This window comes from Rattus norvegicus, chromosome 5, assembly GCF_021556685.1.
Source record: "Rattus norvegicus strain SHRSP/BbbUtx chromosome 5, alternate assembly SHRSP_T2T, whole genome shotgun sequence".
Taxonomy (NCBI): Eukaryota; Metazoa; Chordata; class Mammalia; order Rodentia; family Muridae; genus Rattus; species Rattus norvegicus.
The window spans coordinates 144,148,239-144,175,435 of NC_141538.1; the positions used below are offsets into that span (position 1 = coordinate 144,148,239).

At 48.4% G+C, this 27,197-nt stretch overlaps 1 pseudogene; it reads right to left on the reverse strand.

The window, feature by feature from the left end:
* Positions 1–23,137: 23,137 nt before the first annotated feature.
* Positions 23,138–26,672, reverse strand: LOC108351107 (U1 small nuclear ribonucleoprotein C pseudogene; annotated as a pseudogene).
* Positions 26,673–27,197: the final 525 nt, after the last annotated feature.

Here is a 27,197-nt window from a genome sequence, read left to right on the forward strand (position 1 = left end):
GGGAGCTCTGGAAGAGCAGCCAGTGCTGTTAATCACTGAGCTACTCCTCCAACCCCTTTTCTACTTAACTTACAACAACATTGGGTAGGCAGCAGAAAAGCCTCGAGGTTGAATGACTCAGGAATGTGGGAGGGGCTATGTGGGAGAGGGTCTCCAGGAAGAGAGTGTTGAGAGGAAAGGCTTTGCGTTGCAAGGGGGCTTGCAGAACCCCAAACCTTGGAAACAGAACAACTCAAGTCACAAGCAGGGTTGACCTTATACAAATACTACAGTCAGACAGGTATGGGTTTGAACTGTGGCTGTTAACCCACCCACTGTGACCTGGAGCACATGGCTTCACTTCTCTGAGACTCTACTTCCTAAGGTTGGGTGCAATCAGGTGTGGGTGGGCTTCCATTGTACAACTAATACAAGGAGACTGGTTCTCATGGACGGTGGGTTTCTCCTCCCAATACAGTCTATGCTTTGTGGACACATGGGTGAGACACCGAAGGGACATTGAGGTCGGGGCTTAAGATAACATGTGCTAAGGCTGGTGAGAACATCCTATCACAGTCAAAGTTTCAACTCAAACTACAACTATGTGGACTAACGGTTACTAGCATAGATTAAAAATGGAACCAGTGGTGTGTGTAATCGCTGGCAACATATGGGTTACCCGCATTAAGACTAGCAGCTAATGCTCAAATAGAACTTGTTCTGTGCCGTAGTCTAATTGGGGCTCCAATCTTTCTAAGACACTTAATTCTCAGAATAATTCTAGCTAGTAAATACACCGGAAATTCCATGTTTGTAGGTAACACCTTGAGATGTTTAGCAACCTTCCTGAGGCCGTCCAGCTAGTAAGGTTCAGTACCTAGGCCTAAACCAAGGCAGTTGGACTCCAGAGCCCAAGCATGTCCAGGTTTCCCAAGTACTCACTCTAACACAGCCTTCCACTGCTCCACACATCAACGCTTTGACGCTGTGTCCATCTTGCTGCTTCTAGTTCCTAGATGAAGAAACTGAGGCTTAGACTGCAAGTTGGACTGGGTCAAGGTCATACAGCTAATATCAATGGCTGAATTTAGATTCCAGGACTTGAGGGTGGCAGGGGTTGGAGTGACGAAAGAAGAAATTGGTGCAGGCAAAAGGATCACTGGGGCGACATTTGGTGTCAACAAGCTGACTCATTCATTACTTTGGGGAAAGGAAGATTTGTTGAAATTACATAGGTGCACAGGTATGTAGAATAATAAAAAATATCCTATTCTGCCTCTGCCCCCAATTCCTGGCGCACAGCCCCTAAAACCCTTGTCTCTCCAGGGTGATAAGAATGCCTTTTGCTTGATACTAAGATTACCAGTAACTGAGGACCCCTAAGTTGCTTCAGGAGAGGACCTGATGAGAGGGACTGGAAAATGGCAGCCCCACAGCCCATTGTCCAGGGAAAGGGGAAGAGAGATATATCATCAGGTTATCACAGATGACTAACACCAGAGTGGGAACTGCCTGCCAATGGCTGTCTGTCTCCACAAACTGCTGAATGAGGGGGAGGGGCTGGTGAGCAAGAGGTGCCTGGAGACGCTGGAAGATGACACAGCATCCAGAGAGGGTAGGAAAGCCTGGTATGACCTTCTCAATACCTTATCCTGTGCATCTTCTGGATTTGACTGCCGTACTTAAGCTATATTCTCCCCCTCTCTCTTTCCCCTCCCTCCCTCCTTGCCCCGCCCCTGTGTATCTGTGTGTGTGTGTGTGTGTGTGTGTGTCTGTGTGTGTGTCTGTGCGTGCACACACATATGTGTCATGCTTGTTGAGGTGAGAGAGGCTGACATCCAGTATCTTCTGTGGCTTCTTTTTCCCACCCTTTACCCCACAGTTTCACCCACTGCTAACACCAGATAGGGGAGAAACAAGGAGAGCAGGGAGAGAGAAATTAGAAAAAAAAATAATCCCTGAATCTAAATTCTTTTTCCCTTTGTTTCTCCTTTGAGCACAACTAGTAACGAAGCACAGCCAACCGCCACCAAACCCGCCCAGCAGGGCTCTACCATTTATAGACCCTGAAAAGTTCCCAGAATCCCACATCACACAGTCACCAAAACTATCTACAGCTGGCAAAACCACAGCTCTCCTAGAGCACGAGACAAATCCATGGCTGCGTGGACAGTCCGGAGCAGCCCCGCAGCCGCGTACCTGGGATTAAATCGAAAGCATTCTTACAATAGTTGTGGTTTTTTTAAGAAACCAAAATTTGAGAATCATCACTATAGCCTTCCTCAGATACTTTCCACCTTGTTCTTTGAGACAGGGTCTCTCACTTAAGGCAGAGCTCCGTTTTGGCTAGACTGGCTGACCACCGAGATCCAGGGACCCTCCTACATTCATCTCCCCAGCATGGTGGGGGCAGGGGTTACAGGCACATGCTGTCATGCCCAGCTTTATGTGGGTTCTGGGGATCAAGTCCCCAAGTTTATACAACAGACACTTTACTGATGGAGTCCTTTCCCCAGCCCCTGAGTTGCATTCTTAACAGTGAGCTGTCTGTCATAAGTAAAATGTCTCTCAAAGCTGTGCAAAGCCATTCAAGCACATTATAGAGTGTGTGGTGAAGATCAGGGGTATCCTCAACCCACAACAGGCCTGGAACTTAAACCTGGTGTCAGACATAGGTGCAAGTCCCGAGGACTGAATCCCTAAATGTGTAGGGTCTGACACTTACTCCAGTCTGACAGCATCAGGGTTGAGCTGGTTGGCTGAATACCCACTTGATGTCCAGAGAAGCAGAAAATCAGTCATGATGTCTGGAGATTCTGTGTTCCTGGAGTCAGAGTGTCGTGAACATAACCAGTTCAGTGGGGCCCTGGCCAACCTGTAGAGAGACCTCCCTTGCCAGGGTGTGGCCACATGCGCTCAGTTAGAAAAGGGCAATGCACACATCAGGTGGAGAGCAGGTGTTGTGGGAGTGGCTGAACACTCACCAAGGGTCTTAAGGCTGAGCAGAGGCAGTTAGCATAGGGCACAGGGGGAGGGGCAGGTGGGATGGAGCAGGGACAGCGAGGAGGGTCCTGTATGAAGATGAGCACCAAGAGCCCGTGGTGGTGAGCAGGTTGCTGGTGACACGTTAGCCGGGAGGGGATGGAGAAGAAATCTAGCCAGACTTCCTAACTGGCCAGGAAGGTCAGCAGAAGGAGGGGCTGGTGAACCAGGGTTCTGGGGATGTCCACAGGGCCTGAGAGATGTCAGAGTGGTGGAATGTAGCTGTCTCGGCCAAAGTCGGTGTTTCTCCGTGTCAGCTCTGTGGAATCTTGCCGGAGCAAACTGTGCTGCTGACTGCAGGCAGATTGGAGTGACAGGGCGCAGAATGCCTACGTGGTGAGGGCGGCGTGGCGGAAGGGTTGCATATTGAAGTGTCAGCCAGGGAACACAGCTCTGACAGGCCATTGGCAGATGGGATGTCGGCAAGCCATGACCTCTATTCCCAAGACCTGGCCAAGCAGCACAGAAGTCAGGAGCTGAACCCCCATCTAAGGAGAGGTGGCCCACAGATGTGGGAGAGGGAAGTGTAGAGGTAGAGTTTCTATGGCCGCCATAACAGTACTGACAGCAGAATGGCTTAAACGGCCATTTCGTATTTCCCTACCGTTCTTGAGGCTGGAACTGCAGGTCAAGGAACCCACAGGACTCCTAGGGTCCCTCTCTTTGGCTGGTAGAGGACTGTCTTCCTCCTTCCTCCTGTCTCCACTAGACTGTACCTCTATAGGTGTATGTATCCTAATCTCTCCATCTCCCTCCCTCCCTGCCTGCCTGTCTTCCTCCCTTCCTGGCTGGCTGGCTGGCTTCCTTCCTTCCTTCCTTCTTTTTTTCTTTCTTGCCTTCCTGCCTTATTTCCTTCCCTACGTTCTCTGATTGAAGCTAGCGCCTCCTGTACATTGGGCAAACATTCTACCACTGAGCTCTATTCCCAACCCTCTACACTTTCAGTCTGAAGCCACCACGTCGGATTAGGGCCCATCCTAAGATCTGCTTTTCAGGTTGGGTGGGCCATGCCTTTAATCCCAGCACTTGGGAGGCAGAGATAGGCAGTTCTCTGTGAGTTCAAGGCCCTGTGTAGACAGGGAGTTCCAAGACAGTCAGGAATATACTGTCAGAGAGACCCTGGCCCCAAACAAATAAGAACCAAATTTCATTTAATTATCAAAATGCTGTCTCCAAACACTGTCACATTCTGAGGAACCAGGGGTGGCAACATCAGCCTATGGCTTTGGTAGAGGGGCCACATTCAACCTCATATAGGAGACAATTGAAGAAATGGGATGAAGGCACTCTTTGATGATGAGGTAGAGAGACAGACAGGCTGTTATCAAGGACTCAATCAGGAAAGATTTCTTGGGGTGGGAGGCAAGATGGTAGGCAGAAATTGGTATGGTCCCATGGAGACTCCAAACACCCCTAGAGTGCCTAGACCCTGGAAAACAGAGAAAACCTAACTGTGAAGACAAGGAACTTCAAGAGAAGCTTGAGGAGGGCTGATAGGTTTCATTTTGGTTTTTGATTCATTTGATCTGAGCTGGCCTTGAGCTCATGTCATGATTCCCCTGCCTCCACATCTGGATGCTGGGATTGCAGGTACCACCACCACACCCAAGTAGAAGCTCTGATCTTAGGGCTACCTTCCGGGAGGCTCCTAGGGGCCTGAATTCAAATCTACCCTGACGTGGGGATAGAACAAAGATAAATGGTGGCTTTGTCTTCCCCGCTTTACAGACATTGGAAGATTAAGGGTATGGTGAGGGGCGATTCTAACTAGCCTAAGTCGTAGCACTGTGGTCTGTGTCACTCTGGACAGTGTCCTGAGCTCTCCAGCCTCAGCTTCCTGGTCTATTCAGTAGAAATAGGTGTCAAACTCCCAGGGTCTTTGTGAGATTATGGGAATGACACTGTGGGGACAGCCAGGACTGAACTTGGTGGGTGATGGGGCACAGGAAGTGGAAGCAAAATGGTGAGGTTACTGTGCACGGCTGTAGACGCTGCCCCAGCTCCAAGCTCACGGTGAGGGATCTTCTCACCATGGGCATGAGAGCTTCGTCTTTCCCCATGAAACTCAGCACATCTGACAAACTGATTTCACTTCCTAGTGGGTGTGTCATCTCCCATGCCTCCCAGACGGTGGCTGTGGAGGAAGGTGATTTTCCTATGCCGTGCTCAACAACACATAGAGAGATACCTCTTGTTAAAGCTGGGCACGATCATGAATGTCTACAGTCCCAGCTCCTTGGGAGGCTGAGGGAGGAGGAGCATCTGAGCTCAGGAGTTCAAAATGGACCTGGGCAATGTAGAAAGATATTATTTATAAATAAATGAATAAATAAGCTTGTTTTTGAAGTAAGCTGAGCTGAGGAGGGACAGGCAGTGTGGCACAAGGGTACAGATACAGCCAGCTGCAGGAGGCCACAGGGTCCCGGGGTCTCCAGAAAGAGAGAGATGGGGTTTTCTTCCCCTTTATCCCCAGGGAAAACAAAGAAAAGGAGGCTGTGTCCCCAAGCCTGCCTGGCCTGCCTCAGGTCAAACCACAGTGTTCTGAGGGGAAGGCAGGGGAGAGGGAGCCTCCAGTCAGAGCAGCTGTTGGCGAGAGGCAGATTACTTTCCCAGCAGCCTGTCCATTTCTGACTCAGGGAACTGAAACACATCATTTCATGGCTTCTGGTTATCGGAGGAGAGCCCAGGATGGGAGAGGATGGGCCAGGGCATGCTTTTGTCATGGCCCCCAACCCTGACATAGAGTACAGTTGCCCTGCCACATCATGGGGTTTGGCTCTGAGACATCCCCCATAACCCATGATGTTCGAGGGCCTCACAGGAAATGGCACCACATCCTATGTAACCTATGCATGCCCCTGCAGGCTTGAAGGCGTCTCTAGATTGCTGCAGATACCTAATGCAATGTGCATGCTATGTAAAGAATTGTCATACCATCCTGTTCAGGGAATAGTAACAAGGGAGATTTTGTATGTGTTCGTTACGGATGCAAATCTTTTCTGGGCATTTTTAATCAGCAGTGAGTTGGATCTGAGGGCACAGAATCCTGACAGGTATAGAGAGCTTCTGTCCTGCCCTCTGCAACCATAGTGGGAAGTAGATTTGCTGCTCACCTTCCCCGAGAGCCTTTCTCAGTAAAGGGACTCATAAATCCCTCCATTTCCTCAGTAGCTCCTCTGGACATACTCCAGTTTATGCAGGTCCCTCCTGTGGAAGGCTCAGACGTGGACACACTCCCAGTGTGGTCTAAAGATGTAGAGGTACCCAAAACACACCAGAGAGACACATGACTTGTTTAGGCCACACATATGTACCTGTATACCCAAGTACACAGAGGAGAACCAACCCTGTGCTGGGATTTCCCAAACTAGTTCAGAGGATCTGAAGCCTCATAGGCAAAGCTGATAGGAAGCAGTCTCAAGTGTCCAGGCTAGCTCTTTAGAGTTAGCTCGGACACAGATAGTCTCCCATCTACAGACAAGTTTCAAGCAGAACTGGGCCAATCACAGCCAGGTCCTTGTTGCTTGACTTTGAATGTCTGCCTCTGTGGCAGGGCTGAAGGGCCTGTCTTCAGGGGAGCCCAAGAGAAGCCAAGGCTGAGCTAGGGCCCGTGGGTTACTGTGGCCTTCAGACCCCAGGAGTCTGCAGATGGGAATAGAGATTAGAGTTAGAGCTGGAAGTAGGGAAGGCTTTAGTTAACCTTGGGTCTTAAACAAGTTGACCTTGAACTGAATCTAGAAACTGGAAGAACTGAAACATATCTAAGCACCACAGATAAACTCCCCCAAGGGCCTCCAGCAGAAATTCAAAGCCAAGCACCAAGAATTCAGTTGTAATTAACCTGGTGGCTGATGAATGACTTGGGGTTTTGTTTTATTTTGGTTTGCGTGGTTTGTTTTCGGCCAATAAGGTGAAAGAAGCCCAAAGCGGTGCCAGACCGGCCTGGAGTCTGCCAGCTAAGGAGCCTAAAAAGCCCCATCCCTGACCCATGATGGCAGATTTGTGAGGCTTTGTGGAGGACAGCTTGGCCCCTAGAGTGTTCTCCCAATAGTGTCTTTGGCTGGGATATTGCCTAGACCCTTCCCGACACTACCCACCCTTCACCTACCCAGCCTCATCCCTTCCTTAGCTCAGGGTAGAGGAGCCCACAGTCCAGAGCTAGGGAGGGGGCCTCTGAATCAGAAAGACCGAGATCCGAACTCCACTCCCACCATGGTGCGAATATCCCTTTGCAATGTCCAAACATTTGAGTCGTGTGCCTTGAGAGCTCAGCTTCCTTGTCTATAAAAATGGAAGTAACATGCCTTACTGCAGAGTCCTCCCTCACAGTCCTCCCGTGTCCCTGGGGCATAAGGCCCCAGCTAGCCCTATGAGATGAGATCTGATCTCGATAGCTATCGGAGCTGGAACAGATCAGAGTCACAGTGAAGAAGAGGCAAGGGCCTATTATCTCTGAAAACACACAGGGTCTGCTAAGGAAAGAAGTCAGACCAAAGTCAGTCAAAACTGGCCAGTCTTCCTGGAACCCAGCACACACATGTAGCATTCCCTGAGCACCATCTAGGCCTGGTCTGGGGTGTCTGGGGGGGAGTTGATATGAACAAGGCAAAGGTGTTTCCTATATGGTCACCCTGAAGAGAAATGAGAGACCCAGGTTCAGTCATCAAGCTGGAAGGTTATGAACACCTGCCAACATAGGATGCGCCACCTACTGGCTTATTTCTGTGACTATAACAGAATGCCTGAGAGAATTACACGAGAAGAAAGGTTTCCCATGGCTCACAGTTTGGAAAGTTTCAGTTTGCGACTCAATGGTCCCCTGACTTTGCACATCAGATGAGGCCGGGTATCACAGTTGGAGGACACAGAAGAGAGGAACAGCCCAGGGTTCCACGATCCCCATCAAAGGCACACTCCCAATGTCCTAAGGACCCCTACTAGTTCTACCTCCTAAAGGTTCTACAACACACACCCAGTAATGCCACCCTGGGCACCCAGCCTTTAATATGGGAGTCTTTGGGTGACACATACCTACACCATAGTGCTCCGTTAAGTGTGGACTTCGGATAAGCTGGTTAGAAAGATATATGTAGTTTACCTGAAATTCACATTAAACCGATCACTGAGTATTTTTATTTGGTAGCCATTGGGCGATGGGATCACATACCTAAGTCAGCCAGTCTTGAGTTCAAATTCCTGTTCTACTCAGGTCCTGTGTGACGAAGAGTGAATCGCTTTATTTCTCTGTTACCACGTCAATTACAAAGTTCTGTTTTTACGACTGTTGTTTATGTTCATGTCTCCTTTCTAATTACTTGTTATGTTTTATGGACTTGTCTTATGTCACTCGGCAACATAGAAATATGGAAATAACACAGCCATTAAATGAGGTACAGTATGCAGATGTCTCCTGGCTTGCAAGCTTGAATGTCGTTAAGTGTTCGTTTCCTAAGAGAACACAAAATGTCCGGCAAGAATCCAAAACGCTAAGACCTCAAAGAAGACAAGGGTCTGTCCTGCGGGCAGAATCCTTGCAGGCTTCCCAGAGGAGGTGATATGGGGAATGTAAGGCAGGCTGCATTCCTCCAGCTGAACCCCAATGAGACCAACACATCCCGGGTGTTCTGAGCACTGGCATACAAAGGGCTGTGGTTAGCTTGTGGCCCTTCTTGGTCTCCCACTGTTGCTCTCTCCATGCTGCCGTTCTAGTCTGCCTCACCCCTTCCCTGCTAGCCTGGCCCTCAGCCTTTAAGACTGTTACTCTTCTAGATCCCAGGAAGGGATGCATAGGGCTCCCGCATGGGCAGATGGAGACCTGGGAGAGATGAGGTCCTCAGAGACAGAGCCTGCTGCGTGCATTTGGCGTGGTGAGTACGGGCCTCCTGTCGAGGCACTAGGGATCCAGGAAGACTGCGGAGCAGAGAGAGATGGCACCAGGGTCTCACTGCTGGTTCAGACCAGTCAGTGTGTATTCGGTGCCTTCTGGGATGGTGCAGCCCTTAAACATCCCACTGAGGCCATATGCTGTAGCCTTGGTCCCCAAAGGTCACATTTGAGATATAAAATGCACGCCCCACCCCATCCCACCCCTGCAAGGCTTGTGTGTTTAAACACTCGGTTCCCTACTTTAAAAGGTTATGGAGACTTGAGGAAGTGGGGCGCTGGGACAGGCCTGGGGGTTTTTTAGCCCAGGCTACTTCACGTCCACTCTACTCTTCCACCGAAAGTGTTCTGGCTGCACATCCCTACCACCAAGGAGATGCCTGCCACAGTCCTTCGTTGTAGTAATTATTTAATCTCAGTGGGGGGTTTCCACACCGCCTTTGATCATTCAGTTCCCAGATAAAAGACACACCACCTTTATATTCATAATAAGCCTTTAATGAACTAGAGCTGGGCAGACATCAACCCTCTACGCTATTATGTCTACTTCCCCATCAATAACCCCGAGTTATAACTGCTATGTTCCATCTGGGCTGCTCTTAACTCCAATTGGCCAGCCTCATGAGCAAGACCACACTGTCACCTGCAGAATTACACTTTCCCACAGTGTAAACATGTGACACTCTATAGCTTTCTGTGCCACCTTGCCTCACTGTCCCATCCCCATCACATTTCCCGATCACCTCTACAATAAACTACTTGCCCTTGGATATGGTGTTGGGATCCAGAACTCAGGGCTGGACCTCCCCACCATAAAGAAGGGCTCACTGGAGCTCTGGACAAAGACCGGCCCTTACCCTTGTAAATCCATCAAACACTTCCAAAGACCTAGCCAGGATGGGTTTATCTGTGCTGCTAGCGAGAGCCTAGCTCCTACACCCCTGTCTGGGTTCACAACTAGAGTAGATTCAGGATGCTGGACATTCTCTGGGCAGTGCTGATGCCCAAAGAGAACGGGGGATGGGAGAAGAGTGGGGAGAGACCTTACAGTCTCGATACTCTTGGATCTACCAGGTCTAGAGTCCCACTCTTGAGTCCTGCTCTCCACTCCCAGCGAGCAGCTCTACTCCTGGTATCACACTTGGGAGGAGGGGCTGCCAGCTGGTCTCTGTCCTGCCCAGCTTCTGGTCAATGGCATTTCTAGGAAGGTCACTCTATAGAGTGGGGTGGTAGAAAGCTTCAGAGCAGTTCTGAGTCAGAAAGCTGGGTTATATTATGGCTTCAGTACTGAACAGTGACCAGCTCAGGAGAAGTCATCTGAGGAGTCGGTGGGTGATCTGCCCCCTACCACCACAGCAGGGACCATGTCTGTCACCTGAGAAATCTGGAGATACACCCAAGCTGTATCACTGACTCTTAGCAAGTCTCAGTTTCCTGAGAGGACAGTCCTGGTGACGGGCCCTGCAAGACTAGAGAGTGGGAACAGTGTGGCAACAGAAGTCTCTTAAGTCTCTCTTGAGAAACCGCCACACACCCAATCAACTTCCGGAGGTGAAGCCAGAAGTGTGGTTCACACCCTGTGCTCACAGAGACCATGCAGACAGGAAGCTGGAGGGACTTCCAGGGGACAAAGGAAGGCAGAAGCAGTTCTGTCTGGGGGCATGTAGAGAGAAAACGTGAGTGGGCCATAGGACCCTGAGGTACAGCCCTGGGGTACATGGGAGAGGGAAACCAGTATGGGGGGTGGGGGTGGGGGCTGAAGATGCATTGGAAAGAAAAAGTCCCTGAACATACCCAGTAGTATCTGGAGTGAGCCTATGAGGAACAGGGAGTTTATGAGGTGGCCTTCCAGGTCAGTGGCTCTGGTACCTGCAGAGGCCTTGCTGGTCACACAAGTATGGGAGTGATGTATGGGGTGGCTGGAGGGTAGGAGATGGTAGGCTAAGACAGAACAGGCACTGGAGGGCTCTATCCCAAGACTCCCCAGCGCCTGGCTGCTACTTAGAAAGAAGGAGGCAAGGCCACACCTGGGTTCCAGAGTGGGCACTGGATAGTGGGCAGCCTGAGGCCACATGAAGCAAAGGGGGATATGAGTAAGCAGACAGGGTTCCCAGAGCTTGTGCTGAGGAGGGCTAGATGCTGTGAGACCTAACGTGAATGCCCCACTAAGACTGAGTAAGGTCAGCATGGGACTCCGACACAGGCAGATCTAAGCCAGGCCTGGTACTCCCTTCCTGGAGGAGAGGATGCTGAACAGGCCTTGGCCCAGTGGACCTTAAGCCCTGAATGGCCTCATCCTGTAGAAGATGCCTGACTGAGCCACCCAAGGTGGGACAGGAAATCCACTTCCAAAGTCAAACCCTGCCTCCACCCCCCCCCGGGGGGGAGGACAGGGGGGACGGGGACAACGACCCATCTCCTGCTTCCTTTCAGCCTATGTAAAAGCAAATGGCGCTGGGCATGAGCCTTCTTCACATCAGCACAACAAGATGCTTAGTCAATCAAATAGCTGAGCCAAATGAACGCAGCGTGCGGCTCCTCGAAGAGGGTTCTTTCCAGGGGAAATGTTATCATTTTCCATTCCTGTTTAATGAATCATGGGAATTACAGCAACATTACAAATGGCTCTCTGTACAGACTATTACTTTGTTTCTGCAGGGTTCTAATGGCAGACCTGCTCCAGTGGGGGGGCTCAGCCTGCCCCCCTTCACTCCCTCCCTGGGGCTACAGAGAACAATGAATGGTATTATTCTAAGTGGTCCCCTTACAAGGCTCTGCCTGGGAGGGATGGTGGCCCAGGCCTCTCGAATTGAGTGTGGACCAAACCAAGTAGCAATTCCTCCACGACTGATCAGAGAGTTTCTTAAGGAATACTCCCAGGGACCTCGGAGTACTGGGAAAAAATTTTTACAAGATAGAAGAGGAGGGGATAGGAGGAAGGCTGGGAGCTTTCTGAGCTACAGAATAGTTGGAGGACAAGAGACAGACAGACCTGAGCCCTGAGAGGAGGGCCGGTTAAGATGGGATGTGGGCTGCTGATATATCACAGCGCTTACCTAGGCTGCCCAAGTGCTGGGCTGGCTCCCGCCACAACAGATAGCAGAAGGAGCTTCCAGCCAGAGCAGAAGGGAGCAGAGTGGGAGCAGGTCCACCCTTCACCTTAGCCCAGGCCCTGTGACTCAGCCGTAAGTTCCGCTTCTGTTGCTGGGTGGGAAGGAGGCACAGAGACCAGGAGATGAGGGATAGACCGGCCCCTCCTTGAGGATACCCAGTCTATTCAGGTCAAATGCTTACTGCCTATGTGCTTTCTGTGGTGTCCACCAAGAACTCAGGTGTATTTTATGGACTGTGTTGATTATTGTCATAGAGCACTATGGGCTGGTTCACAACCCCATCCCACCCTGAACTACAGCCGATTAGACACATAACTCAGAGGAGACCATGATGATCCGGCCCCTACCACGTTAGATGGAAAAGAAATGCTGTCTCCTTGGATGACTGCTGTATCCGCAGTGCTGGAATTCCGCCTGCCACACAGCAAGGGCTCAGTAAATATCAAATGGATGAGTGAATGGCGGAGCGAGTCTCTGAAGGATTTGGAATTTAAATGTTTTCCTTTATTTTTATTTTATGCGGGTGGGTGTTTTGTTTATGTGTATATCTGTGTATGCAGTGCCCAGGGAGACCAGAAGGGCATGACAGATCCCCAGGGACTGGGGTTACAAATAGCTGTGAGCTGCTGTTGATGCTGGAAATGGGACTGAAGCCCTTTGGAAGAACAGTGTTTTTATCCGCTTTGTATCTACAACCCACATCCCATGTTCGACCAGCCCCCCCCCCTCAGGGATCAAGTCTGTCTTGCTCCCTTACCCTCCTCCCACTCTCAGAGGCTCAGAAGTCTCCCAGCCTCTCTCTAGCCGAATTTGAAATATTTAGCCTAGAGACTCAGACAGGGAGTTGTGAAAATGAACTGGGCTTTTGAGCTGGGAAAGAGACCCACCCTTCCAATCCCAGGCTTCTTGGGGTTACTTCCATCCCTCTGAGGGAGTCTTCTGAACTCTGAGGCACTGGCCCAACATCTTAACCCTAAGCTCCTTTCTTCTCTAAGCCCATTTCTGTCATAACCCATTAACCCAAACTTTTCCCCAGGATAAGGAGTAGTTTTGCTTCCTGATGGGCTGATGCGTTCTCGTTCTCTCTCTCTCTCTCTCTCTCCCTCTCTCTCCCTCTCTCTCCCTCTCTCTCCCTCTCTCTCCCTCTCTCTCCCTCTCTCTCCCTTTCCCTCTCTCTCTCTCCCTCTCCCTCTCCCTCTCCCTCTCCCTCTCCCTCTCCCTCTCAAATGCATACACACATATGCACATGCAGTCTGTCTTGGAGTCACACCCACCCACTTACACCTTGCCATACCCCAGGTGTCCCTAGCCTGACTTCACTGTTGCCACCAGCAGCCCTGGTGGGGCTCAGGCTCTGAGATGCAGTAACCCAGGGCCAGGGTCCTTGGAGAGTGGACCTTGGGGGAAGAAGGAAGAGGGACTAAGCCTCTTCTTCCCAAGCCCTTCACCTGACCCAGGCCTCAGAGGTGGGTTCCTAGAGCCCCACTACCAAGTCGTAGACAACTGCTATGGGGGCCTAAGGCCATGGTTGCCCCTCCTGATGGTGTATACTTCCCGCTTACCAGGCAAAGAGAGTCAGAAAACTCAGGACCCTGAGAAACTCCTACCAACAAGCTGAAGCAGAGGAGGGTGCGCCCACACCTCCCTTCCCCGTCCAGTGAGGCTGCTCTCTGCCTGGCTGGATCAACTCTTTCTTCTGTTCCTTCCGCCCTCGCCCCAGGTGCCCGGATACTAATTATAATGACCTGGTGAGTTACAAGACGGTGAAATTGCTTCCACCTGAGGTTGTCACGGGCTAGGAAGAAATACCAGGGCTGGAAATTAAACTGTGCCAGCAGGCTTGAAGGGGCGGGAGCAGGAGGGAGGAGGGGGCAGGAGGGAAGAGATACCTGCAGCTTATGAGGTGGGGTTTATGGAGTGTCGGCAAGAAGCGTCCTTGGGCAAAATAGATAAGATTAGACATTGCTCGCCTGCCACTGGTCACTAGACATAGACTGTCCCAACAGAAGGTGAAGTGACCAGACAGGCCCTGTGGCCATCTAGAGACCCAAAACAGAAGGAATATCAGGCTGCTGTTGTAGGGGTGGCTTGGACTGCCCAGCTACCCAGAGAGGGAGGAGAAACAGTGTCAAATGGAGCCTCAGCAGCCTACCTCGCAGCCTAACCTGACAAGCCCAGGCCTTTGTTCCCTGACTGTAGGCTTGCGTGCAGCTTAGCGCTGACCTTTTCACTTGGAAGGCTGGCAGGCTGCCCAGCATACAGTCCCAGGATTTGGAGAGGAAGGACCTGGGATGCCCTGGCTCAGAGGACTGTGGTAAATTTCCCTACTGGACAACTACCACTGGGCCCTCTCCCCAAATGGCAGTGGCAGGGTGAGGTTGGGACTGTCAAGTGGATCTCTCCAGCACTGTTTAAAATGTTACAAGGCATTGAAAAAGAAGGAAAGTTTCTAGATTCTGTTCCTAAGGTGTGCACAGTATTAACACTAATAGCAATTCCCAACTGCAAGAACAGGCTAGTTCGCGCTCGATCTCTCTCTCTCTCTCTCTCTCTCTCTCTCTCTCTCTCTCTCTCTCTCTCCCCTGCCCCGCCCAGTGTGTGTGTGTGTGTGTCTCACACACAGGGAAGGAGAGGGGTCGGATAGCAATCCGACTTATGAATTTTATTGGAACAAATCTAAATGAAATAGTAACAGAATCCTGCAGCACAGAAGAAAATACATCATGAGCCATAGCAATGCTCTGCAGGCCTGAAGACTTAACCCAGTGGCTAGAGGGTGTGTCCATTATGCATGGGGGTGGGGGGGTGGGGGGGAGCTGGGTTCATTTCCCAATACCACATAAACCGGGCATTGTGCTACATGCGTGTAATCCCAGCACTTGGGAAGCAGAGGCAGGAGGATAAGAAGTTCAAGGTCATTCTTGACTATATATGGAGCTCAAGGCAAGCCTGGGTTACATGAGACCCTGCCAAGGAAGGAGGGAAGGAAGGAAGGAAGACAGAGGGAGGGAGAGAAGGAGGGAGGGAGGAAGGGAGGGAAAGAGGGAAGGGAGGAAGGAAAGAAGGAAGGGAGGAGGGAGGGAGGGTGGGAGGGAAGAAAGAAAGGAGGAAGGGAGAAAAGAAGGAAGAAAGGAAGACCGGAAGGTATCAGGAAAGTTGTTAACTTGCATTCAAGGATTTAAGCACAATTCATCTACATACAGTAGCCACTCTTAACTTTTTAACCTCTCAATGAAATAAAAACTACTAAAAAATAGATACTTCTGATATGATACATATCATATACATGTGTATACATATACATATGATATATATATCATATATATATATATATATAAAATCAGGAAATAGTAAAAGAATTTCCATTAAAGTTAGGACAAGCCTAGAGCATCCAGCATCCAATCTACACCGTAATCACTGGCTGGAGCAATAAGATAAGAAAAACCATTGGACCGCATACCAACCCACTCTTAATAGTTTAGTTTAGGACTTTTGACTTCATGGCTAGCAATGGCCATGTGAGACCCATAGAAACTGTATATAGATTATATGTTTAGAACTCCTAGACAAGCAATTGTGACAGGATATTTTCTTACAACGCTAGGCAGCGTCCTGAGCTGCAGCTCCCGGTTAGTCACGTGATCACAAGAGTAATAACTCACACTCTACAATGTTTATGCTGCTGAATTATGATAGGAGATACCCTAGGTATGGTACAATAAATCAATTTTTACATATCTATTTTCAAGTTACAGTGAGCTTATCAAGATGTAGGTTGAGAAGCATCTGTATTGAGATGGCTCAGTGGTGTTCGTCAACTTCCCAGCTCCTAGGCAATCACTAGGGATGATTAACTTATAAGGAGGGACGATCGTGTCTTGGGATTTCGGAGACTTCAGTGTGTGACCACTTGGTCCCATTGTGGATGTGGCAAGCAGGACATCTCCACAGACGTGTACGGCAGGGTAAGAGATGCTCATGTCACAGTGGCTAGGAAGAAAGCAGGGGACAGGAATCCCAGCAGGCCCATCAAGGACGTGCCTCAAGGAACCACTTCCCCGAAGCAGGCCCTGCATCCCGCAGCACCCACCACCTATCTGTAGATCACCAACGGAGGACTATGTGTCTAACTAACCACCAAGCTTTGGGGGAAAGGCCACAGGAAAACTAGGAAAGTGAAATTAACGTTATCTCCAGAACACAGGAACATATCCACGCCATACCCAAAAGAATGAGCTGTACATGACTACCGAGAGTATGGAAATTTAGTGATGTGACCAGCTGCAAAATTAATATGCAAAAGCCAACGGCCGCCATTTTTTACAGTGACAACCAGCTGGAGCATGTAATGGGAAAAACAGATGACATTTACAATTGCAACCAAAAAGATAAAATACCTGAAACATGGGTATATATATATATATATATATATATATATATTATATATATATGGATGTGTATGATATATATTAGTCAAGCAATTGGAAAGACATCTCACATCTTGACTGAAGAGTATTAGCATTAGGAAGCTGTTTTTCCAGTTAACCTACAGCCTTTCTCTGTTAGTAAAAACACAGACAGGAAATTTTAATAACGGGAGATATCACTGAAGTTCATAGGAAAACACAAGTGTGCAAACACAGGCAGGGCATGTTTGAAAGGAAGAGACTGGAAGGGAGGCCAGCCCTATGAGGTATTCAAATTTATCTGAAACTTTAATAATGAACAGAAATAGGGCGGTGGCTTGTAGATTCGTAGTAGCAGCGTATCAGTAGAACACAATGAGAAACATGGGAAAATCTAAAATCATGTGACAGTGTCCTTGATGATGAAGCTGGCACTGAGAATCATTGAGGAGGGACTGGGTGAAGGAACTCAGTGGTAGAGCACTTAACATGCTCAAGGTCTGGGGTTCGACCCTCAGTAATCTCTCTCTCTCCTCCCTCTCTCTCTCTCTCTCTCTCTCTCTCTCTCTCTCTCTCTCTTTCTCTCTCTCTTTCTCTCTCTCTCTTTCTCTCTCTCTCTCTTTCTCTCTCTCTCTCTTTCTCTCTCTCTTTCTCTCTCTCTTTCTCTCTCTCTCGTGCACATCACACACACACACACGCACACGTACACACACACGTACACTAGTGGAGTGTAGCCGGTACAATCAGAATGGAAAAGAGTACAGAAGTTTGAAGTCGGTTGGATGGTGTTTTGCTGGGGTGAACACGTGAAGGACCATTTAGCTGAAGCAGACACAGGTGAAAGGATGTTCTTGCTAAAAGCAAGCACGTGAAAGGGCATGTGATTAAGGATTCTTTGCTAATGACACACATGTATTAGTCTGCCTTACATTCCATAGTTGAGCTGCATTTGTCGGGACTCCATAGAGAGGGACACACCAAAACCTTCTGGTGGTGTGCTGCGGCTAACAGCAGCTTTCTGCGGCTTCCACAGACTCAGACTCGTGCTGAGGCATAGGTGATATTTGGAGGGGATAAATAGGGCTCGACAGACAGTGACGGAGGCTGAGCCAGGCTTGCCTATAGAACTACCTGTGCAACGCTGGTGGGTCTCGAGTCTTCGCTGATCTTCGCTTCCCTGAGAAAGCACAGAGAGAACTCCTCCTGGTCCCTCCTGCTGACTCGTGCTGAGGCTGAAGGCCTGGCAGTCCCTGCTAGGTAGTGCCACCACTGCTGATTGCTATTTACTGTCCCGACTCTACCAGACTGGACTGCTGGTGTATCCATGAGGTGTTTGCAAGTGGATCGAGCTGCCCCTGCTGACCTGTGAACTTAACTGCCTAATTCCCGACAACACAGAAGAGAGTTGCTCCCAAGAACCATTTCTAAACAGGTCCACTTCCCCCGTATCCTTTCTTTCCCACTACCTCTGGTGGGTGGTGGGCTGAGAAGGAGGTTAAAGCATTTAAGAACCATCCTTAAAAATAAGGGTTGAAAAATTAAAGTTACAGAAGTTCTTCAGAAAAAAAAAATTTTTTTTTGGTTCTTTTTTTCGGAGCTGGGGACCGAACCCAGGGCCTTGCACTTCCTAGGCAAGCGCTCTACCACTGAGCTAAATCCCCAACCCCTAGAAAATTTTAAAAAGAACTACCGTTTGAGCTGGTATTTCTCCATCTAACAGAATTGAAACCAGAGTCTCAAAGCAATAGCTGCACCCTCACACTGATTAAAGTAGCCACGAGGTAGAGTCATACAGAGTGGCCATCAGTGGATGAATGGGTAAATAAAATGTGGAATGTACACAGGATGGAAAACATGCAGCTTTTACATGCATGTGCAGGTGCACATGTGTGTGTAGGTGTGCATGTATGTGTGTGTGTGTGTCAGTGTGGAAGCCAGAGGTCATCCCTGGATATCACCATTCCTCAGGAGCTGTCCACCGTGTTTTTTGAGATAGTCTCAAACCCAGACCTGAGAGGCCAGTTCCTGATTAGGCCAGTTGACCAGCAAGCCCCAGGAATCTACCTATGTCTACGTCTCCAGCACTGAGATTGCAAATGCACACCAGCAGGTCTGACTGTGTATGGGTGCTGATGATCCTCTTCAGTCACACATTGCAAGCGATGACCAACTGAGCCATCTCCCAGCCCACTTCTCAGCCTTTAAACAGAGCAGGGTTTCTGAATTTCTCTCCCACGTACAACCTCCTTCCACCTAAGAACTTTTTACAAGACTCTAGGTATACAGGGATATAAAACAGGTATATAAATCAAAGTTTACTGAGAATAAATCATAAAGAAGTTTATTTAAAAAACAATTCCTTACTATGTACAGAATTTTACCGTCTCATTAAAAAACAAATGCAAGCATGCACACAACTGAGTTGGGTGTGCTCGGTTATTCTCATTAAAGAAGAAGGTTGATGCTGGAGGACACAGAGCATCATGAGGATCTCCAGAGTTGATTGGTATCAATGATTATTGATTATTGATTATTGATCTATAATTACCAATGCTGAGAACATTGCTTTGCATTTTGTGCTTAGCACAAAATGGCAGAAGTATATGAAGGGCCACTTCAGAGACTGTTGGAAAGTCTGTCCCAGCCTCAAGCCAAACTTCATTTATGATTTGATTTTTTTTTATGAAATTAGAGTCAGCAACTCAAACAGCAATTTTTAAAGTCAAATATTCAAACACAATATAATCCGAAGCTATACCAACTTGATACTTACATGCTGAAGAAGGGGAGTAGGAAAATATTAAAAGCCTGTTTTCTATAATGAAACCATTCTCTTTGCACAAGAGCAGAGAGCTCTGTGCGAACAGTAAAGAACACTGCAGTTCATAACACGGACTAGTCTCCACGATGAGCCAAGGTGTCTCAGGCAGTCTCTGTTGGGGTCCTGTGCTACGATGGTCTGCACAGTGCAAAAAGCCCATGTCCAGTGTGCTGAACCACGGCTACAGAGAGGTCACATGACACAACAAGCGAGCACAGTCTGCATACCTCTTTTTTTTTTAAGGTGTTTTATTTACTTTAGCAATGTGAGCACATTATCAACTGTCCTCAGACACACCAGAAGAGGGCATCTGATCTCATTAAAGATGGTCGTGAGCCACCATGTGGTAGCTGGAATTTGAACTCAGGACCTCTGGAAGAGCAGTCAGTGCTCTTAACCGCTGAGCCATCTCTCCAGCCCCGCCTGCATACCTCATCACACATTTGATTTTGAATCAGTGTTGGTCTCCACAGATTCAGAAATGTTTTTACTCTCACCAAATATTTTGCAACTCCATATTTAATCCACAGCACCCTGCAGTAAGACCTCCCTTACTTTAAGAAGCTGGAGAATAGTCTGGGAATCCTGTCATTTGCAACATGGATGAACCTGAAGGCATTATGTCAAGTAAAATAAGCCAGGCGTGGAAACCTTTCTGTGGTTTCACTTACACCTAGCCTCTAAAAGAGTTGTACTCACAGAGGCAGAGAGCAGACTGAGGGGTACAGGGGTACAGGGAAAGGAGGCAACGCTTCTGTCAGGCATGATGAGCAACCATTTCCTGTCTCGCAGCCTGGTGACTGTAGTTAATAATAATTCATGTATTGTGGAACTGTTTCTTCCAGAAGGAAACATTGGATCCTGGATATTAGGGAGAAAGTTCATGAGGTTCTTGAGACGAGAGTCCAGAGACCCCACCAGGAAGTCACATAATCAGTGACTGATGGTGAAGGTGGACGGAGGGGCTCTGGTGGGACCACCGCTCATAAGCTGTATGGGGAATCGGAAATGCAGATAGCCTGAGGGAGCTCCCATCTGTGCCGGGGTGGGGCTGTTCCGTGATGCATCTGCCTGCAGTGTTTTCCATGCTCCAGAAGAAACCCCAGTTAACTCATGGCTTTACCAACCTGGATATGGATGAACTGATTTCTTTGGTCACCTGGAATACACCAGGTTAGATTATAAATGATCTTACCACAAAATCATGTGTAAGTGTATCAGTAGCTGTATTCAGTCCTCTGTTGCTGTGGCCAAATGCCTAAGACAGTTTCGAGAAGCAACTCAGGGAAGAAAGGACTTGTTTAGGTCATATAGGGGAAGACACAGCAGTGGAACCGGCCCCTGTCTGTGGAGGCAGGAGCGTGCTGAACAGCTCTCTCTGTTGTCTCAGCTTGCTCACATCTGCTAGAATAGGAAAGCTAAGAGCTCAACCCGAGACCCAGACAATTATCCTCAAGGCTGGCCCCTCAGTGGTCCATCACCAACACGGAGGCTCTACCTCCTAAAGTTTCCACAGCCTTCCAAAAGAAAACAGCACCGCTATCCAGGGACCCAGTGTTCAAACACATGCACCTGCAAGGCACATTTCACATTTAAATCATAAAGCTGTTCCTCTCATTGCTTTGACAAAATATCTGAGAGACACACCCCACTAAATCTACACTGTAGCTACAGAAGGAAGAATGGATTCTGGCTCAGGGTTCCAGAGAGTTCAGGCCACACATGAACATAAACACACATGGCCCTACACACTTAATGGCCCTACATGCTTAAACAGAACATCATGGTAGCAGGAGTGTGTGGTAGGGGACCACTGCTTACATCCCAACAAATGGGGAGCACAGTGAAAGATTAGAAGAAGCAAGAGAATAGACTCACAAAAACATGTCCGGGTGACCATAGGCCCTGCCTCCTAATTTCCAGAACCACCAACAAGAGGCCAAGCATTTCAAAGTATGATTCTGTGAGGGACATTTAATATTTAAATCATAATAATAATTAGGTGATGGATACATGGATTGACTTGATCTAACATTTTCATAATGTATGCATAAATCAAAATATATTATGCATCCCAAATGTATAATGTTTATTTATCAGTTGTACCTTGATAAAGTTGGGAAGGAAAACAAAATCATTGAGGAGAGGATGAACTACTTATTAATGTCATTAGGACATTCAATTAGCCATTGAGAAAACGTAAAATTAGATCCACCTGTCATACTTTATATGAAAGCAAATTCTAGGTGGGTCAAAGATTGAAACATTTTTAATGAAATAATTGGCCCGAAAGGAACCGCAGATACATTTTAAACAATAATTTTACTCTGTGAAAAGTCCTCAGACAAAGCCCTCAGAAGGGGGAAGGGGAGGCTAATTTGGCTTTATAGAAATAGAGAACTTCTTTAAGACAGAACTGAACATCGGCAAAGTTAAAAGTCAAATAATAGAGCCAGAGAGGTGGTTCCAATGTTAAGAGAACTGACTGCTCTGGCAGAGGACCCAAGTTCAGGTTCCAGAATGCTCAGTGGCTCACAACCATCAGTAACTGGAGTTCCAGGGAATCCAATGCCCTCTTCTGTTCTCTATTGACACTACACACACATGGTGCATAATGCAAACCTGCAGGCAAAATAAATATTCATCCAGATAAAATAGAAATACATAAGCCTAAAAGATAAGTAAAAGACAAAAAATTGGAAGCTGCATCTGGTTGAAACGTTTTTCAGTCCATATTTTTCAACATGAAAAGCTCTTATGAACCGATAAATTGCCAGACATAGTAGTGTGCACCTAATCTCAGCATTCAGAAGGGTGAGGCAGGAGGAGCACCATGAGTTCAAGATCAGCTTGGAGTAAATAGTTTGACTCTTTCAAAAAAAATCAATAACTCAATAGAAATACCGGCAGAGAGCATATGAAGGATCTGAAGCACAGAAAACAGATCTGGAGCAGGAAGGACAGCGAACTTCACCCACAAGAGAAACAAACTTGGGAACTGGTGAGCTTGAAAGTTGAAAGAATGGTTAGGATGAATGAAACATCCATTAACAGGCGATCCCTTAAGTCAGGGCAGAGTGTATTATACCACAAGACAGCAAGAAGACATTCAAGGAATGAGGAGAGGACCTAGCCAGGTTTCCCTAAGCATACACTCAAATTAGAAACATGTTCACGTTGTTTTATAAGAAAAAAAGTATTCACACAAAACTTGTACATAAATATTCACAATATTCACAATAGTAAAAACATAGAAACAAAATATCTACTGTTGAATGGATAAACCAAGTGTGGTATACCCAGGCAATGGAACATTATTTTGCAAGGAAAACGAATAAAACAAAGTACATACACATGCTACAATCTGGATAAACTTTAAACACATTAAAGAAAGCAAACATGGGGCTGGAGAGATGGCTCAGTGCTTAAGAGCACTGACTGCTCTTCTAGAGGTCCTAAGTTCAATTCCCAGCAACCATGTGTTGGTTCACAACCTTCTGGTGTGTCTGAAAACAGTATGTGTGTGTGTGTGTGTGTGTGTGTATGCTAACACAAATTGCCTGTGTGTGACTTCATGTAAATGAAGTAACTCAAACAGGCAGATCCATGGAGAAAACAGGTCAGTGGTTGTGTGGGTTGTAGATCAAGGAGGGAAGACTGGTTGCTGGTGAATGCAGGGGTGTTTGTGAGGTGGCAGAAGTGTCAAGTTAGCTAGTGGCGGTGAACTTTGTTTAAAAAAAAGAAAGAAAAGAAAATATATATAATAAGATTTTTTTTAACTAAAAGAGCTGAAGATTTTATTTTCACATTTCACAATACAAGTGAAAACCGCACTTTTTGCATCACTTCTCCATCCAGAAGTGTTCTCTCTGTTAGGAAGGGAAGTTCCTTGTCGTGCATCTAGGAAACACTCAGGCTCAGCGCCACGATCTCATGGTGAAACAACAGGAAATACAAAAGGATAAAGAGTGTGTCTGCTCTTATCTGCCCGGCGGGGTCATGCCAGGCTGTGTGGGCACCGTCTTAGGGCAGACGGAGGCCTCATCATTGGAGGCCCGGGCATCATGGGCATGTGACCTCCCATGGGTGGTCTCATCCCAGGAGCTGGTCCCACAGGCATCATCCCAGGAGGAGGAGGGCCCATCACTGGCGTCATGAGAGGGCCTCCCATGTGGGGTGCAGGCATCGTGCCAAGCCGAGGAGAACCCGGGGGACTGGGGGGAGGTGGGATCATGGCCCCGGCAGGCGGAGGAGCAGAGAATGGAGCTGGAGGGATCTTTGCTTGCTGAAATGCAGCCTGGGCCCGCTCTTCCATCCATTTCCGGTAAGAGTCTTTCACATTCTCTCTGTGTTCCCGACCACTGCAGTGCGTCTTCCTCACAGACGGAGAATCATGGGTAAGATACGTATCACAGCCGTCACAATAAAACTTAGGCGTGTTGCTCCACACAGGCCATTGGCTACCCCCTATAATAAGATTTTAAAAGGGTGAGTTTTATCACATATAAATTGTATCTCCAAGAACAAAAAAAAAAGGAGAAGGGACCTTCTGTCTAAAACAGTGGTTCTGGGGTTAAGGATTTAGCTCAGTGGTAGAGCGCTTGCCTAGCAAGCACAAGGCCCTGGGTTCGGTCCCCAGCTCCGGAAAAAAAAAAAAAAAGATAAAACAGTGGTTCTTAGCCTTACTAATGCTACGACCCTTCCTCGTGTTGTGGTGATTCCCCCACAACCATAAAATTATTTTCACTGCTACTTCGTAATTGTAATTTTGCCACTTTTATGAACCATAATGTAAATATCTAGTATTTCCAATGGTCTTAGGTGATCCCTGTGAAAGGGTCATTTGACCCCCAAATGGGTCACAACACGCAGGTTGAGAACCACTGCTCTAAAGGACAGTGTTCTGTGAGGAACAAAGTTCAGAACTCTCTGGACACAGAACTCTGCCTCTGCCTTCCCACGCTGTCCTGAGGAAGACAGAACTGGGGATGTGGTTTGAATGAGGGCTCTAGGAGTCTTGGGGGTGGGGTTGGAGGGAGACATTGCATTATAGATATCCTTGAACCATGAGAATTTATTACTTATTCAAATATTAAATGGAATTTAAATTGTAAAAAATCAAAGTGACCCTTCTGTCAAATGTGGGAATTCACTGTAATAAAAGTCTGCCTACCAGCAGCCTTAGGAGGAGACAGGCCTGGCGTCCAAGGACCTGAGTCCAACAGTCCGGGGTCTGAGTGATGGGGATGGTCCAAGACACTGGGGCTCTGGCAAGACCCAGCTAGAGACACAAGAGGACATGATCTAGGGACAGTTGGAGGGACAAGGGGGAAAGGAAGAAGAAACTCAAGTGATTTGTTCTAGAAACTCTAGGCTTTGGTATGTGGTCCTGAGAACCAGAGTCAGCTTCTAGGAGCTGTGGGAAAGTGAGTAGGACAGATTGAGAGTAAGCCTGGCCTGGTGACCTTCTTCTAAACCCACCGAGTCACTCTTGCCAATAATAAACTGTGTGTGCCTGCCCTGGGCTGGCCCTGGGCTGCAGACAGAACAGACATGGACTAGCTACTTTATGTCATGGGGACCACAATACCTGATAGAAATAACCAAAGGGAGAGAAGGTCGCTTCTGGCTGTTCCAGAGTGTTCAGTCCACTGTGAGGAGGGCACAGCAGCTCAGTTCATGGCAACAGAGGCGTGTGGCAGAGCACATCACAACAGGACAGGAAGCAGGGCTGAGCATTACCCCCTAGTGAGCTGCTTCATCAGGAAGCCACACCTCCCAAAAGGTCTGCAGAGTCCTCAGAAAGCACCACCAGCTCCAGAGGACGATTTCAAAACACAAGCCAGTGGCAGGCATTTTACATTCAAATCACAACAGCCCTGGCCTTCTAGCAGCACCATGGCCAAGGACTGGACAGAGAAGCAAGCCCTAGGCTTGCACCACACCAAGTTCATTACTGTCGGCCAAAGCAACCTACATGACCAAGCCCATAGTCCCAGAAGGAAGGTGCAACAAAATTACAGGACATCTTGGGGACAAGGGCAGATCATTAACTGTGTCCTCCCAATGCTATCTCTGCCTAGTTGTCTTCAGAGTGACAGCCAGACCTACCAGGGGGACCTATCTCCAGGCTGAGCAACAGACATCATTGCTCAGTATGGATGTCAACAGAGTGTAGCATAGAGGATGTCAACAGAGGACAGCATAGGACCCCAGGATGTCAACAGACGACAGTAGAGCACCCAGGATGTCAACAGAGTACAGCATAGAACCCCAGGATGTCAATAGCCAACGGCATAGGACACCAGGATGTCAACAGAGTACAGTATAGAACCCAGGATGTCAATAGAGGTCAGCATAGGATCCCAGGAGGTCAATAGAATGCAGCACGGGACCTCAGGCCAAGGGAGTAGGCAGCTGACATTAACAAAGCCTGAAGGGCTGGAGAAGGGCTGGACCTTTGCAGAAGGCAATAACCAACCTGCACCACTCACCCAGGAAGACAAGAGGTGGAATGCATAGCCCTATCCTCCTCCCTGCTCATGGCTCCCAGCAGAACAAAGAGCCCATTCACGTGCCCCATCCCACAGCTTTCTGAGACGTAAGGCAGGGGAGAAGGCAGAGGGGACATGAAGACACGTATATGGAGGTTGGACAACTGGCCGGCACCACCAGCAAGCACTCTGGCTTTCAAAACCAAAGACCTGCCCAGACACAAGGAGGCAGTCTCTGAAACACAGCATCTCAGGAACCCCTGTGTCCCCCAGCAGCTTAGCCAAGGTGACCTTTGGCCCAGCCAGCCCATCCCTCCGGCACTAGGACCCAGTCTCTTCCTCCAGTGACCCCCTTTCAAAGTCAGAAAGCAGAAAGCTGAACAGCCTTCTCTGATCCCACTGTCAATCCCGTATCTGGGCCCAGGACTCATTTTCAAACCAACCAAGCGTCAGAAGTCACACATCAGGCTTATCTCTGCCGCCACTCATCTCCACGAGCCCTTCTCCCCGTGTCCCTGTCATTCCCAGACAAATAGAACCCCTCCCCCTGCCCCAAATCCTAATGACTGTCTGAACTCAGGGCGCAGCGCCCAGCCTTGCAGAGGCCCCAGCCAGCCTCTGTGTGCTGCACAGGGTCCTGCTGCACTGCCTGGAGATAGCAGATTCCCCCCCAGGTCTCAGTCACAGTCTTCTGACCCAAGAGGCGAAGAGCTGGGAACAGCCATCCCCTCCCAGTCCCAGTACTAAAAGGGTCACTGTTTCTGTTCACTAACTGCAGGAGGTGCTGGGGTCTATATTTCTGCCTCTCTGATTTAATGCAGTTCATTCTATAAGCTTCAATCCCTCCCTCTCACCTGTCTTGTCCTTGACAGTGGCCGGCAGCGTCCCCAATGGCTGCAAACAGGTAGCGCTTTGTGGAAACAGACACCTGCATGGAATCCTTACTCTCAGTGTTAGCCACGAAGCATCCAGTCACTCATTCATTCATGCATTTATTCATTCATTCTCATTCATTCAACAAATGCATTCCTTGCTGGAGACACTGTGGAAAGGGGATGGCAAAGCCTCTGCCATCGTGGAGTTTACACATTAACTGGAAGGCAGACAATAAACAACTCAAAAAGAAAACACAGACAGGAGGCACGGGGGGGGGGGGCTGAAAAAAAGATGCTTACAGTAAGATTCTCTCTCTCTCTGTGTGTGTGTGTGTGTGTGTGTGCATGTCTGCCTGTCTGTCTGTGTCTGTGTGTCTGTCTGTGTCTTTGTGTCTGTGTTTGTATCTCTGTGTCTGTGTGTGTGTCTGAATGTCTGCATCTGTGTGTGAGTCTGTATGTCCTTATCTGTGTGTCTGTGTGTACTTGAGTCTCTGTCTGTTTGTCTGTATGTCTATGTCTTTCTATGTGTATTTGTGTGTGTCTGTATTATCTATGTCTGTGTGTCTGAGTCTCTATGTCTGTGT